Source organism: Cupressus sempervirens, chromosome 4 (genome assembly GCF_028749045.1).
Source record: "Cupressus sempervirens isolate cs-2001-9-10 chromosome 4, ASM2874904v1, whole genome shotgun sequence".
Taxonomy (NCBI): domain Eukaryota; kingdom Viridiplantae; phylum Streptophyta; class Pinopsida; order Cupressales; family Cupressaceae; genus Cupressus; species Cupressus sempervirens.
The window spans coordinates 881053215-881070585 of record NC_143121.1 but is presented as its reverse complement, the minus strand read 5'-3'; the positions used below and the strand labels follow the sequence as shown (position 1 = coordinate 881070585).

General features: G+C 35.2%; 1 pseudogene; it reads right to left on the bottom strand.

Moving 5' to 3' along the window:
* Positions 1-4619: 4619 nt before the first annotated feature.
* On the bottom strand, positions 4620-5417 carry LOC149564205 (protein DEFECTIVE IN MERISTEM SILENCING 3-like; annotated as a pseudogene).
* Positions 5418-17371: the final 11954 nt, after the last annotated feature.

Genomic DNA, 17371 nt, shown 5'->3' with positions numbered 1-17371 from the left:
CAATGCAACTTGTGTTAGTGAGATATCACTAGATATCTTCTCATTCACCTTGTTTTGAAACTTCTTTTTAGACCATTCTAATAATTTGACATTATTATCCATGTCTATGTCACTTACTCTTTCCACTATATTGGTCAATTGTTCAATGATTGGCTTTGTTTCATTTGGAGTAGGAAGACTGAATGCATCTAAGAAAATTTCTTTGATCTCAATCAAAGCATGCTTCTACCTATGCTCTCTTCTAAGTAGTTCTTGATGTTTCTTCCTTGCTAGGGCCTCTTGTACTATACCAATATGCTCAATTGTTATTGCTGCATAATCAAACTAGGAAATAAAATTTCTTCATCTAGGCTAACATCTCCATAAGTAATTACATCTTCTACCTTAGATGATCTATGACTTGGCACTAAGAATTGCAATGGTGTTGCATATGTGGTTGGCCTTTTAAGAGTTTGACTGGAAGGAGTTCTAGATTTTGGTCATGTTACCAGTGCTTGGATTGCTACTAGGTCCTTTAGCTTGGGTGTCAAACTTGTCTCTTTAGACTTGTCCTTTTATGCCTCTTTGATTTTAGTTGAACCTTGATCTTGTGTTGGAGGTGCAAGTGTATTTACCTAACCTATTTGGCTTTGTGTCCTATCATTTATTGGTGTTTCCACCTTGTCTTCTCCAACTATCTCAACCTTTCCTTTTTTAGGTCCTTGTACATTTTATGAGACTAAAGTGCCCACTATGAGTGTACTAATAGTGCAACATGTTGTCTCCTTCCTATGATATACAACTAAGGGTTATGAAGGTTGTACACTTGTGACTTGAGGAGTGATTCTAGGTAGTTCTAGTGTTTTCACTTCCTCCCCTATAGTTATAGCCTTTGTCTTCTAAAATTCATCCTTGCTTACAATATAGGGTTGTCACATAATTTGGCATGTAGTGTAGATTGGATAGGTATACTTTTCAAATCTTCCTCTATTAGGAGATTGATGTTCTGATTAGTAGGATCAAAAACATCCTTTACTTTGATAGTTTTAGTATTTTCACTTATCACCTATGGAGGGCTAGCACTAGGCATTTGTGTATCTTGTACCTTTTTTTCTAGTTTCTGCTCTTCCTCAACTATTGCCTAATTATCAACATCCATATTAGTGCCTCCCTCGAATATGCCTTGTTCATTATTGTCTTCTTCACCTTCTCCTACCTCAATAGGTGTTTAATCATTTTCTTTTGATGTTGTCAGTCCATATGTTAGTTTTCACATCTGTTTGGACTTCTTTACAACATCCTCTATGTTGTTATGTAATATTTTGAATGCCCTATACTTAGGTACAAATTTCATAGCATATATCTTTGCTCAACTCTTTCATATAAACTCTTAGGTATGGAGTTGGCAATTTCTAGAGGAACTTTCTTGAATGTAGACATCATGGAATATACTACCTCCTCTACTTGGTTCTTAATCTTTTCAAGATTATCAAATTCAATGTGAGAGAAACCTAACAAATCAACATTATTTCTAATGTTCTCACATAAATTATCTAGGTCCAAGGAAGGGCTATGACTCACCACTTGGAATTGGTTGTTGTCATAAGATTCAGTCTTCTCCTCATTAGATTTAGCTTAAGAAACATACTTTCTTCTTGGTATTTTCTGTGCTCCACCTTCCTACTCTTTAGGATTGGCTACCTCTTTAGCTTTTTGTATAGTGACTCTTGTAGTAGCCCTTGTGGTAAGTGTTTTGGTTTTAGGATGGGTCAGTTTTGAAACCTTCTTTGGTTTTGTCACTGCTTGTGTCTTTGCCTTTCTTTTCTTCTCGTTAATGGGAATAGGTACTTCCTTGGCTTCTTCTTCCTTGACATCTTCTACATTTTCTATTTCCTCCTCTTGTTGATCCTCTCCTTGACCTTGTGTCAGTGCCAATAGTGCTTGAACTTGTGTGTCCTCTTCTTCTTCATCATCTTCCATTTCTTCTTCTTCCTCGACTCCTTCACCAAATTTTTCTTTCAATTTCTTCACTAATTTTTTCTTCTTCCTAATCATAGAAGCAGTCTTCAACTCCATAATGATCTTTGATTTGGCCAATTCATAATTACCAAATTCTTGGACTTCTTTGTCCACTTCTTTTGCAATTAATGATGTCATTGTTGTAGAGGCCTCATCAACATTGATCTCATATCCTAATGGCCTTAGCCATCTCACCCTAGGAATTGTTTCTTGTACATATGTGTGATTAGTATCAACTAGGAAGAAAACATCATCATAATGATTCTCCACTTGTGAGACTGCTATCCTTAATCTCTTCTTCATAGATTGTTTAAAATCTTCAAAATGACTAGTCATCACTGACTCAAAGTTATCACCTTATTGTTCAATGAATTCTCCTATATGTACTACAATTGATCTATTCATCTTGTTGGTGTTTGAAAATGTTGGAGAGTCTAGGGGCAGCTAACTCCCATTTTAAACATATCACTTTTGACAACAGGCCAACTATAAGGCATGACCCTTCTTCTACGTCAGGCTCTGCTAAACCAAGGCGAGTAGACCGCAGATTCAATTGATACTGTATCAATGCAAAAACATATCCCTAAATCTATTAAGTATATGAAACCCCTTATATCTCCTAATTACTCATGAAATGACACAGATCTATAGTAGCTAAATGCAAATCTATGACATTCACAAGTTGAGTAAGGGTTAATTCTTTTCAGCCCAATATAAAACATGAAAAATTGAATTTATTTGAATAAAAGATTTGTGCACATAACCTTCATATCATCTTGCATCTGATTTAGTGATTAGTGCCTTATCCATTGAAACATAGAGTCATTACCAGCAGGATGACCTAACTAGATTGCATTGCAATCAAGTTTATGAACTGAAATCCCCTCATCCCATACTTATGCAATATCCCCTTCATACACCCAAAAACCCTATTAGAATAATGAAGCATTTACTTAAAAGCTTGAGTCAAAATCAACAAAGATTTGATAAACACTTCATTCAAAATGTATTAAACCAAATGAACATTATTCACTTAATCACAAAGTTAATGACATATGAAGAAAAAGGAGACATAATGAGAGAACATAGATAAATCATGTAAATCCCCTTTTGTATTTATCCTTGGAAAAGACTAAATACAGTAACTGGTAACACAAAATGAAACTCAAGATAATTCACTTGATCTAGCATTAATATCCATTATCTCATAACTACAACACATGAAAATGAAATGCAAATCTACACAGGGTGGATGTGTGGCCTTCACTGCTAGAGCTTAGCTCAGTAGTCAAGAAGCAAAACCATCTATAATCCTGGTTTTAACAGTAGAACTAGAACCCTGCTGGTATTACCGAGAGCAAACTGTCAACCCCCACAATGAAAGAAAGATAGAAAGATATATGAAAGATGAATTCTTGGATCTATTTTGAAGATGACATGTGTCCACTTGGAATTACATCTCTTGCAACTAAATCACCTCTTTCATCTTTCTACCTCTTTGATTTGATTTGGTTTCATCATTTTTCTATTATTGATTAGAAAATATCTTTGTTGAAATGATGAAAACTTGTTGAGTCATCAAAATATCTGATCTACCATGAAAATGCTGGTGAAATCTGAGTTTTGACTAAGTGAATATGATCAAAATTCACCCCAAACTTAATTCTCACTATACATTACTAATCTTGCAACTGCGTTTTGAATTTTAACTCATTCCACTGAGAAGGCCCCAAATTTCACATTTTTGGCTATAAGTTGAACAAATGAATACCTATGTAAAAACTAATTCCAGAATCAAAAAATTCAAATTTTCATGATTCTAGCGATATATAATATAGCATACTTCGCTTACTGGAAACCCTCTCAAAGCTAGTTTGAAAAATGTCCCTTTGCCAGAAGCCTCAGCTAAGACTGCAACTCTAATTTTAAAATTTTCAAAAATTTAAAATGTCCAAAGTTTACACTATAGATTAAAAACCCTCTTGAATTTAAAAGATTGAATGTGCATTTTTTGAGAAATAATTTAAAATAATAAACTTTTTATGATTTGAAATTTTTTGCTTTCCTTGAATCTCAGGGTCAAACTAGGTTTGACCAGTGTGCCACATGGTAGTGTTTGATTGGTTGACCTTTTGGAGGTAGTGCCATGTCATCATTGGGTGAGCTCGGTGCCATGTGGTGCTCCCCCGCTTCCCCGCATTCTTTAAATCTTGAGCATTTTGGTTCTACGGGGATACAAGGATCGTCGGATCTGCCACGTGGCAGCATCCTGTGCATTCATGTGAGCCTACACTTCTCTGCCACCTCACTGCTAGCTAGGACCCTATTGCCACTTGTCAAATGCTTGCATTCCTGCATTATTTATCTCCTAGGCACATTCATCTTGCAAAATTCTAGATGCCGCACGATCTTGCCACGTGTCATCATCTCACACGATCTTCCTTTTGGCGCCATGTTAGCTTGTTTTCTTTTTCATTAAAAATATTGGGTTGACATCCGACTGATGTCACCTCCAACCTAGCCGTAGATGGGGCCCCTAAGTGAGAACCTTTTCTTCTAAAAGGCACTATCTAAAAGACATTAAGCCTCTTGTGATGAATAGTATTTAAACTATATCAAATTCAACACGTCCCCAATGTGGGACTAAAACTTTTAATGCTTTTCCTTACCCTACAGCTAGTGGCTCTCAACTTTGACTGTGGTTCTCTGTTTAAAACTGTGGCTTCTTGCTTCAATCCCTTCTTAACATGGGATGTCCTACTATGCTTGATGATGCCTCCATCTAATGAGCTAGCCCCATCTCGTATATAAGAAATGGCTTGCATCATGTCATTTCTTGTTTCATACACTTGCACATAAGAAAGAAGATTAAAAATAATGTTTCCCTCAAACCAACCCTTGGCATAGCTAAAAAATATTGGTTCCCAGGATCCAATTTTATCAGATTTACAGCATAGTCGATGAACCCATCAGGAATACTGCTAGACAATAACTTTGGATTCTCTATAACTAACTGCTTCTATGGATCATCAAATTTGATATCCCCTTTATAGCGCCTTACATCTTCAAAGCATATGACACAAAAACTGCCATCAATATGTCTTTGTTGTAAATTTGCAATGCCATGAATGCTAGATAATGGTATTAGTTTTCTGGTAGGATCATGCATTTCAAGCTTTCCACCCCTTCACGGGACTTGCAAAAAATAGCTAACATATTTCCTTTTCCCAAATACTCAGATACTACCCAACTTAATAGATCATCCTCTACTTTTCAATCTGGTGCCTCTTTTTCTACAGTGGCTTGATCTCTTGGCACATTCCCTGCCTCCCCTTCATGCAAAAGATGCCTTGTTTCATTCCACTACCTTTTAATTCAATGCGTGGATGGTCTTTTAAACTGTCGGCTTGTTCCTCCATCATTTGGTGGCTCCAATGACCACGTGGGTCTTTAGACAACTCCCTGTCTTTATGGCGTGGGATGACTCTCTTCTAAACATGCTGCTATGGCTTCTTCTTTTGCTTGTGAATTGTTTCTTTTACAAGTGGCTATGCCACCTTAGATTCAATTTCCAGTGGTTTTTCTGAAGAGGATAATGATCTGCACAATGCTCTTAAAGCACACTTAGATCCATTGCTTGCCTTATTAGCAAGGACAATTACATTCACCAATGCAAATTAACTTTCAACAATGGGGAGGTCTAGTAGTCAGGTTGGACTAAGTATTTAGATGTTTATAGATTATAAAACATCTTATAAAAAGGATTTTTTTTAAAAGTTTGATTATCTACGGCTTTGATAATCTTTTTCCTCACCTATGAATACTCTCACAATCTTGAGCAAATAGTTAACATTTTAAAACCTTCCTCCAACTCGATATCTTCACTGTCTTCAGTATTTGATATTATCTATGGGTCCTTTCCATTCAAACTAATATCTTCTGCCACATATTTTCGATCTCCCAAATTTACCATGGAAGAGGATTGTACAACTCTTGATACACTATTTGATTAGCTTGTGTAGAATGCATTTGCATTTTTACCTTGAAGTTTTTCTCTAAGTGAAAAGACCCGTGCCAAATCTACCAATTGTTTTTCTGGATCTTTAATTTTCTAGAAGATTCTTGATTATTCATACCCTTTTTGGTACTTGCTTATGAAGTTCTTGCCTCGCATCCATATACATGGAACATAATATCTTTGCACTCCTCCTCCATCATTAACAACAATCATGACTTGAGAACTATACATCCATAATATGTTGTGATAAGAAATAAGTACCCCTTTAAAAACTCCTTTGATTCCAGGATAATATCTATGTAATCAGATGAACTTAGTCGGGCCCCAAAGTGGGCCCGACTAAATTTTTTTTTATTTCCAAACAACTGAATTCTCAAACTGATCTATTAGTCTTCTGAATTTTACTGAAATCAATTTGCATCATTGATTCAACTTAAAAACTCACTTTCACCTTTTTATGCAAATTGTCAATTTCATGCTAGGAGGTCCATTGACTGGCCTTAAAAATTGATCTAAACACCTAACCGAGCTCTGAAATTAAACATACTGATTCTCTATTCTGTAAACTTGCACCATGTCAAATATCATCTCATGAAGAATCCACAGTCAAAAGATATTGACTATCAAAGTTGACCTTTCAGAACTGCCTACAAGAAAACAAGTTAGAAAACAATAAATTGGGTTCGGATTTGGCTTTGAAAATTGGGCAAATGGACACTTGGGAGGACGAAAATTGGGGCATTGAATATTTTTCATGAGGAGAGTATGGATCTACAATTTGAGCTTATGACGAATAATAGGACATGTTTGGCGAAGAGTCAAAGTGGGCTACTTGGATTTTGCAGATTGGAAACAATGTTTGAAAAGCAATTTTTTCAAATGGAATTGACTTAGAAAAGTGTGCAAATGGATTCGTCAAGACTTAAAAACTTGGAACACTTAAAGTATTTTTGGAAGACATCAAAATGGTACAATCCATTTGATCTCACCTATCATGGATTAGGAGTTATGATGTCACGAACAGGGGTTCCAACAAATCTGCAAATGCTAACACGAGTAAAAAGTTAGAAATTGTGTTTGGAATTGCGTTTGAAAATTCATCATAAGCTCAAACTTGAAACATAACATGTCCCTGACATCTACAATGCAACACAAAAGGAAATTTAGCATTTTGGTCAACTAGGTCAAAGTTATAGCTCATCAAACAGGGCTTTCCAAAATTTTGAACTAATTGCATTAGCATGACAAAATTAAAAGACCAACTTCGAGGGATTTAAAACCTAGTCAAATGGACTCGAAGTGACTTGAAATCTGAAAAATAGGCTCTTAGATATGGACACTAACTATTCCCAAAGTGGTGAGTCATGAAACATTTCTAGTTGTGAGATATTCAGTTGAAAACATGCCCTCCTGTCATTGTTTGACACTTACGTGAAAATGCAGAATTGACAAATGCTCAAAATGAGACTTCACATAATGACTCAGAATGGCATTTTATCATCATGGAACAAGTGGATGGGCTGAATGGAAGGTGTTAGAAACATTAAACACCTCTTAGGCCTCAAATTGACAATCAGGTATGCATGCACTTAAAAGCGTTTATAGGGCTTAATTTTCTCAAAAGTGCCTAAAATTAGGGCTACAATTTTGAGTGCCAATAGTGGCTTTGTATGGGGATGCATGTCCCTTGTGGGAATGGCAAGGATTTAGATCTCTGGTAGAAGCAGACCACACATCTGAACTTCAAAAAACTCTCTTGAACAACTTTATTGAAAGCAAACAACAACTAGCACTACTATGTACAAGCGATGGCCCTGGGCCACCAAAAAGTTTTAGAACTCCTTACCTCTGTCATACACTTGATTGTCATTTACATTCTCCTAAGGTAAACTAAAATTCTCATTTCCATTTATTTCACCCAGCACATCAACATTTGCAATCAGCTTATTAGGCAAAATAAAACTATCATCATCTTCATAGTGTATATAAAAATTAGACTTTCTTCATCTTGCTCACTATGAAAATATCAATCAGTGTGATCATAGCAACTGACAAAAAACTAAAACTAATCACTACTAACTGAATCAGGTATTCCTTCAACTGGAAACACAAAATCTTGGTACTCTATTTCATTCAACGAGTTACATGAATCAATTTGTAACTCACCTTGTGCCTCTGGGTGTGAAGAGTATGTAGAATCTAATTTCTCCTCATTTGCAATATCAGTACTCCATAAATCAGATTGAACACATGCTACATCTTCTTCACATTCCAACAAATGATTAGATCCCAAATCATAAGAATTATCATGAAATTGCATGCTCACCATATGCTGATCCATATCGAATTTTCCCTCAAATAACTCACTAGGATAAACCATTTCATTAGTATTACTTTTCTCAACACATGAGCTATATGAATTTATCTCAGCCTCATGAAAGGAAAAAGACAATGAACCAGCAATAGACCTTATCCCTACATCTTCATTCTCAACATAGAAGTCGTCATGTGTATTGATATACAAACTACCATCACATACACCTCACAAACTTGACAGAGCATATTTTGAAACTGTATCTTCTTCAGCATCAAATTTAGGGGAAATGACTTCACCACATGAATTTGCATAATGTGTCAAAACACAAGAATCCTTAGATTGGTTAGCATACCTTTCAAAATCATGAGCCAACAACTCAAAAATCTCATCAACACTTAACAAGATTTCACTACTAGTTTCCTCTCCTTGGTTGAGATCACTATCTGGATGGCTTGGCACATTTGTAACAGCAGATTTCTTAGTAATAGAGTGTGAAAAATTAGAATTATGATCATCCCATACATCTTCCTTTTCAGACAATACCTCGACAACTAGCATTGTAACACATTCACATTCATCACTAGAAGAAGGACTACTACTACTGTCACATATTTCTTCTTCTTGATAATCATCATCATAAAAATATGAATCAACATTATGCATACTATTAGACTACTGATTACTGTCCTCTAATTTATAAAACTGAGACTCTTCATCCTTGACATCATTTTCAATGGACTCGTTGCATTTGTTAACATCAAACTCATTAGCCTTCAAATCATTTTCAACCTTCATGATAAAATCTTGGATTTCATAAATCTTATCTAATCTTATCTTGGCTGGCCAATCAACTGAATGTGGCATAAAAAATTCTAAGAGTGCCACTGGCCATGAAGACTCCTTAGGTCTGAAAAACTTGTCAAGATTCATAACTACTGGTTTGAACTTCATATAAATTTGAAGTCCACTAAGACCCTTAATATCACCAATTGTACTTCTTAACATTAAGATAGTCTTATCATGAATCTTTTCAATCTAGCAATATTTGCACAAACACTTTCAAGAGTCAGCACATCACTTTTAGACCTAGATTCAGAATCCATCTTATAAAATTTTAAAACTCCTACCTCTTTTTCTTAGTGCTAAAACCACTAGATGGAGGCGACCATTTCATTCGTTCAATTTTCATAAGAGACAAATGTATGAAAATTGAAATACCTTTATGTGTTGTTGTCTGAAACCTTAGATCTGCTGATTGGCACAAGTGCAAGCATGAAACCCTTCACACTGTAGATAGAATCCTTTGTAGAACTGCCACCTTGTTGAAGAGGAAAATGAAATCGCAATAGTGATTCACCTTTTGAAATCAATTATATCAGCTGATACAAACAACCACATAAACCCTTAATCAAGAAACTTATATTTCCTCTTTCCCAACAAACTAGATCTGCCCATAAAAATTGAAAGCCTCTAATATTTAGACAAAACATGCACTGGTATAAAGATTTAGATTAGAGTCACCACTCACACTTAGTGAGAAAATATTTGAAAACTATTTACCATTTATGAATTCTGAACTAGACCTTCAATATGGAAAACTTTGCATTCTCACAATTTTTAGAATATCTATACAACCTTGGAAAGAAAAAACACTTCATGAATTGATTCTTGATTCTAAACCCTTTTGTAACAGCACTTGCAAATATGAACTAATTGAAGAGAGACTTATAATAGTCATAGAACATTATCTTCAATCTTACAATCTACTACCAAATAAATTTCTTCAAATACACTTCAAAACTTTATTCAAGAAGTTAAAACTTATTCTTATGAAGTGTATGGAACTTTATCAAATTATTCTCCTTCCCATAGTGCTGAAAACCACTTGATGGAGAACATATACATATACCACTTTCTTTCATGACAAGAATAGTATCATGAAAACTAAAATACCTCAAGATCTGAATGGCTGGAAGTTCTTTGTTCACTACTTACAAAAGTAGACCCAAAATCTCACAAATTCTTTGCTGAACCTTTTGAACCAGCACATCACAAATCTTACCAAGATTTTTAATGTTTCAACCTCTTTAGATCTGTTCTTCTCCTTATTCAGATTTATCTTGAATTTGAAACTTTTGAACTAAGCTGAAACATAACTTCTTCAACAACATCAGATCCAAACTACACTTTTCTTTTCAAACAAAATTTTCAACAACAAATCTAGATCTACCCAACAATGTGCTAAAAGCCCTCAATAAAATATGCATACAATTAAATGCCACTAGTTGCAAAGATAGAGTCGCCACTCACAATTGTGAGAACAAATTTTGAAACACAAATTATTACTGATCTAATTCTAAACCAGACTTTCAACCTAAGCTAAACTTGCAAATCCTCAAACATTTTGAAAAGAGAACAAGATACTCTCCATTTTTAGATTCTAGACTTTGATTTTTACAATAGCAACTCACAAAATTGAACTGATTGAAGGTACATTCATTTCTCAGCACAATTTACATTCAACTCAAGAACTACTGTTGTAAGAGAATAAAGCTTACTAGGGAGCATGAAAATATAGTAAGGAAATGGACTAAACACATCAACTTACTGCTATACAAAAAATTTCTCCATGTAGTTCCTTATGTTGTGTTGAATTCTTTTAAATTCTCAAGGTTTGTCTATCATGAATCTCAACATAACTCCCCAGCAGAGTTGCCATTTTGTTGGTGTTTGAAAATGCTGGAGGGTTTTCAATTATCCCACTAAGAAAGTGACATATCTAGGGGTAGCTAACTCCCATTTTCAACATATCACTTTTAACAACAGGCCAACTATAAGGCATGACCTTTCTTCTACTTCAGGCTCTGCTAAACCTAGGCAGGTAGACCTCAGATTCAATTGATACTGTACCAGTGCAAAAACATATCCCTAAATCTATTAAGCAGATTAAACCCCTTATATCTCCTAATTACTCATGAAATGACATAGATCTATAGTAGCTCAATGAAAATCTATGACATTCACAAGTTGAGTAAGGGTTAATTCTTTTCAGCCCAATATAAAACATGAAAAACTAAATTTATTTGAATAAAAGCTTTGTGTAAATAACCTTCATATCAGCTTGCATCTGATTTAGTGATCAGCGCCTTATCCATTGAAACATAGAGTCATTACCAATAGGATGACCTAACTAGATTGCATTGCAATCAAGTTTATCAACTAAAATCCCCTAATCCCATACATATGCAATATCCCCTTCATACACCCAAAAACCCTATTAGAATGATAAAGCATTTACTTAACTGCTTGAGTCAAAAGCAACAAAGATCAGATACACACTTCATCCAAAATGTCTTAAACCAAATGAACATTATTCACTTAATCACAAAGTTAATGACATATGAAGAAAAAGGAGACAGAATGAGAGAACTCAAATAAATTATGTAAATCCCCTTTTGTATTTATCCTTGGAAAAGACTAAATATAGTAACTGGTAACACAAAATGAAACTCAAGATAATTCACACGATCTAGCATTAATATCCATTATCTCATAAATACAACCCATGAAAATGAAATGCAAATTTGTACAGGGTGGATGCGTGGCCTTCACTGCTAGAGCTCAGCTCGATAGTCAGGAAGCAAAACCATCTATAATCCTAGTTTTAATAGTAGAACTAGAACCATATTGGTATTATCCAGAGCAAATTGTCAACCCCCACAATGAAAGAAAGATAGAAAGATATAGAAAAGATGAATTCTTGGATCTATTTTGAAGATGACATGTGTCCATTTGGAATTCCATCTCTTGCAATTGAATCACCTCTTTCATCTTTCTACCTCTTTGATTTGATTTGGTTTCATCATTTTTCTGTTCTTGATTAGAAAATATCTTTGTTGAAATGATGAAAACTTGTTGAGTCATCAAAATATCTGATCTTCCATGAAAATGCTAGTGAAATCTGAGTTTTGACTAAGTGAATATGATTAGAATTTACCCCAAACTGAATTCTCAGTATACGTTACTAATCTTGCAACTGCATTTTGAATTTTAACTCATTCCACTGAGAAGGCCCCAAATTTCACATTTTTGGCTATAAGTCGAACAAATGAATTTTTGTGTAAAAACTAACTCCAAAATTAGAAAATTCAAATTCTCACGATTTTGATGATAAATAATATCACATACTTCGCTTATCGAAAACCCTCTAAAAGCTAGTTTGAAAAATATCCCTTTGCCAGAAGCCTCAGCTAAGACTGCAATTCTAATTTTAAAATTTTCAAAAATTTAAAATGTCCAAAGTTTACACTATAGATTAAAAGCCCTCTTGAATTTAAAATATTGAGCGTGCATTTTTTGAGAAATAATTTAAAATAATAAACTTTTTATGATTTGAAAATTTATCCTTTCCTTGAATCTTGAGGTCAAACTAGGTTTGACTAGTGTGCCACGTGGTAGTGTTTGATTGGCCGACCTTTTGAATGTAGTGCCATGTCATCATTGGGTGGGCTCGGTGCCATGTGGCGTATCCCCGCTTCCTTGCATTCTTTAAATCTTGAGCATTTTGGTTTTGTAGGGATGTGCAGACCGTCAAATCTTGTGCATCCGTGTAAGCCTGCACTTCTCTGCTACCTCATTGCCAGCTGGGACCCTCTTGCCACTTGTCAACTACCCATATTCTTGCATTATTTATCTCCCAGGCACCTTCATCTTGCGAAATTGTTGACATTGCACGATCTCGCCACGTGTCATTGTCTCGCATGATCTTCCTTTTGGCACCATGTCAACTTATTTTCTTTTTCATTTAAAATATTGGGTTGACATATGAATGATGTCACCTCCAACCTGGCTACAGGTGGGGCCCCTAAGAGAGAACCTTTTCTTCTAAAAGGCACTATCTAATAGATAGTAAGCCTCTTGTGATGAATAGTACTTAAATTATATCAAATTCAACATGTCCCCAATGTGGGACTAAACCTTTTAATGCTTTTCCTTACCCTACAGCTAGTGGCTCTCAACTTTGACTGTGGTTCTCTGTTTAAAACTACGGCTTCTTGCTTCAATCCCTTATTAGCATGGGATGTCCTGCTGTGCTTGATGATGCCTCCATCTAATGAGATAGCCCCATCTCGTATATAAGAAATGGATTGCATCATGTCATTTCTTGTTTCATACACTTGTACATAAGAAATAAGATTAAAAATAATGTTTCCCTCAAACCAACCCTTGGCATAGCTAAAAAATACTAGTTCCCAGGATCCAATTTTATCAAATTTATAGCATAGTCAATGAACCCATCAAGAATACTACCAGACAATAACTTTGGATTCTCTATAACTAACTGCTTCTATGGATCATCAAATTTGATATCCCCTTTATAGTGCCTTACATCTTCAAGGCATATGACACGGAACCTACCATCAATATGTCTCTGTTCTAAATTTTCTATGCCATGAATGCCAGATAATGGTATTAGTTTTTCGGTAGGATCATGCATTTCAAGCTATTCCACCCCTTCACGAGACTTGCAAAAAATAGCCAACATATTTCCTTTTCCCAAATACTCATATACTACCCAACTTAATAGATCATCCTCTACTTTTCAATCTGGCACCTCTTTTTCTATAGTGGCTTGATCTCTTGGCACATTCCCTACCTCCCCTTTATGCAAAATATGCCTTGTTTCATGCCGCTGCCTTTTAATTCAATGCATGGATGGTCTTTTAAATTGTTGGCTTGTTCCTCCATCATTTGGTGGCTCCAATGACCACGTGGGTCTTTAGACAGCTCCCTGTCTTTATGGCGTGGGATGGCTCTCTTCTAAACATGCTCCTATGGCTTCTTCTTTTGCCTATGAATTGTTTCTTTTACAAGTGGCTATGCCACCTTAGATTCAATTTCTAGTGGTTTTTCTGAAGAGGATAATGATCTACACAATGCTCTTAAAGCACACTTAGATCCATTGCTTGCCTTGTTAGTGAGGACAATTACATTCACCAATGCAAATTAACTTTCAACAACGGGGAGGTCTAGTAGTCAGGTTGGACTAAGTGTTTAGATGTTTATAGATTATAAAACATCTTATAAAAAGGATTTTTTTTAAAAGCTTGATTATCTATGGCTTTGATAATCTTTTTCCTCACCTATGAATACGCTCACAATCTTGAGCAAACAGTTAACATTTTAAAACCTTCCTCCAAATCAATATCTTCACTGTCTTTAGTATTTGATATTATCTTTGGGTCCTTTCCATTCAAACCAATATCTTCTGCCACATATTTTCAATCTCTCAAATTTACCATAGAAGAGGATTGTATAGCTCTTGATGCACTATCTAATCAGCTTGTGTAGAATACATTTGTATTTTTCCCTTGAATTTTTTCTCTAAGTGAAAAGACCCGTGCCAAATCTACCAATTTTTTTTTGGATCTTTAATTTGCTAGAAGATTCTTGATTATTCGTACCCTTTTTGGTACTTGCTTCTGAAGTTCCTGCCTCGCATCCATATACATGGAACATAATATCTTTGCACTCCTCCTCCATCATTAACAATAGTCATGACTTGAGAACTATGCATCCCCAATATGTTGTGATAAGAAATAAGTACCCCTTTAAGAACTCCTCTGATTCCAAGTTAATATCTATGTAATTAGATGAACTTAGTCGGGCCCCAAAGCGGGCACGACTAAAAAAAAATTCGTTTCCAAACAACTGAATTCTCAAACTGATCTATTAGTCTTCTGAATTTTACTGAAATTAATTTGCATTGTTGATTCAACTTAAAAAATCACTTTCACCTTTCTATGCAAACTGTCAATTTCATGCTAGGAGGTCCATTGAATGGCCTTAAAAATTGATCCAAACACCTGACCAAGCTCTGAAATTAAACATATTGATTCTCTGTTCTGCAAACTTGCACCATGTTGAATCTTGTCTCATGACGAATCTGCAGTCAAAAGATATTGACTATCAAAGTTGACCCTTCAGAACTGCCTACAAGAAAAAAAGTTAGAAAATAATAAATTGGGTTCGGATTTGGCTTTGAAAACTGGGCAAATGGACACTTGGGAGGATGAAAAATGGGGCATTGAATCTTTGTCATGAGGAGAGTATGGATCTACAATTTGAGCTCATGATGAATAACAAGATGCGTTTGGTGAAGAGTCAAAGTGGGCTACTTGGATTTTGCAGACTAGAAACAATGTCTGAAAAGCTATTTTTGCAAATGGAATTGACCTGGAAAAGTGTGCAGGTGGATTCGTCAAGACTTAAAAACTGGCACACTTAAAGTATTTTTGGAAGAAAACATAATGGTACAATCCATTTGATCTCACCTATCATAGATTAGGAGTTATGATGTCACGAACAGAGGGTTCCAACAAATCTGCAAATGCTGACACCAGTAAAAAGTTATAAATTCTGTATGGAATTGCATTTGAAAATTGATCAAACAGAATCGTCATAAGCTCAAAATTGAAACATAACATGTCCTTAATGTTTAAAATGCAATGCAAAAAAAAATTTAGCATTTTGGTCAACTGGGTCAAAGTTATAGCTCGTCAAACAGGGCTTTCCAGAATTTTGAACTAATTGCATCAACATGACAAAATTAAAAGACCAACTTTGAGGGATTCAAAACCTAGTCAAACAGACTTGAAATGACTTGAAATTTTAAGCATAGGCTCTCAAGTATGGAAACTAAATATTTCCAAAGTGGTGAGTCATAAAACATTTCTAGTTGTGAGATATTCAGTTGTACACATGCTCTTCTATCACTTTTTTACACTTCGGTGAAAATGCAGAATTAACAAATGCTCAAAATGAGACTTCACATAATGACTCAAAATGGCATTTTATCATCATGGAACAAGTCGATGGGCTGAATGGAAGGTGTTAGAAACATTAAACACCTCTTAGGCCTCAAACTGACAACCGAGTATCCATGCACTTAAAAGCGTTTATACGGCTTAATTTTCTCAAAAGTGCTCAAAATTAGGGCTACAATTTTGAGCGCCAACACATCTTACATGCAAGCTTACCAAATGTAGGAAATGTATTCTGAACATAGAAGAAAATACATACCAGAATAGATCCAAATTTAGACTAAGCCCTCTTGGTTTGATTAATAAAATTTGTGTGTTATTATCCTCACTACAAAAGCTATCAGGGGATCTATGATCGTGACAATGATCATTCCCCTTTTGTTCCATATAGCCCCTGTGTTCTTTTCAATGACTTCCTTTGATTCACTTCTCATAGTTTTTGGCCAATCTAGGGTTGGATACCCTATTACCCTATGAACACTTTTATTTGTGATTTTAACTAGTCCATTTTCTAACCATACTAAGCTATCATGAATTCTTCTTAAGACAATCTTAATCCACTCAGTTTTGAAGACATTGGGGAAATCTAGGGCACAAGTTAATGTTGGAAATAATCAAGACTAACAAGGTTACTGAGAGGGGAGGGGTGAATCAGTAACTCTAAGACTTTAAATTAATTCTGTATAATAACATATTCACCATTCATCCATCTAATCTACTGTATGCATGAAAAGATAAACATTTATAACACATGAACACACTGATTTGGTAACCCATAAACCTTCCAATTAGAAAGTCAAACTGGGTTGGGGATGATGCCCACAAAACTTCAATACTGCAGTATAAAGTTTGCCTGTTAAGGCTTACAATGATCACTTCTGATGATCTGCGCTGTTAGGAGCAAGTAGGATTGCTAGATCCACCTTGTTAGAGGATTTACAAACATACAATGAAGTATGCACTCTGTTAGGAGATTTACAAAAGATTGTTAAGTCTACCCTATTAAAGGATTTACAAACTGATTCACCTGTTAGAATGAAGCACTAGATCTGGTTACAACTGATTGCTGATAAGATCCTTTATGCTCTAATCACCTAATGTGATAGATATAAATTTTCTACATCTATGTTTACCTTGTCGTATTCCTCTGTTCTATTGCTGATTCACTTTCCTTGTTCTCAAAATATTGCAAAATATTACCAACGACGACATACA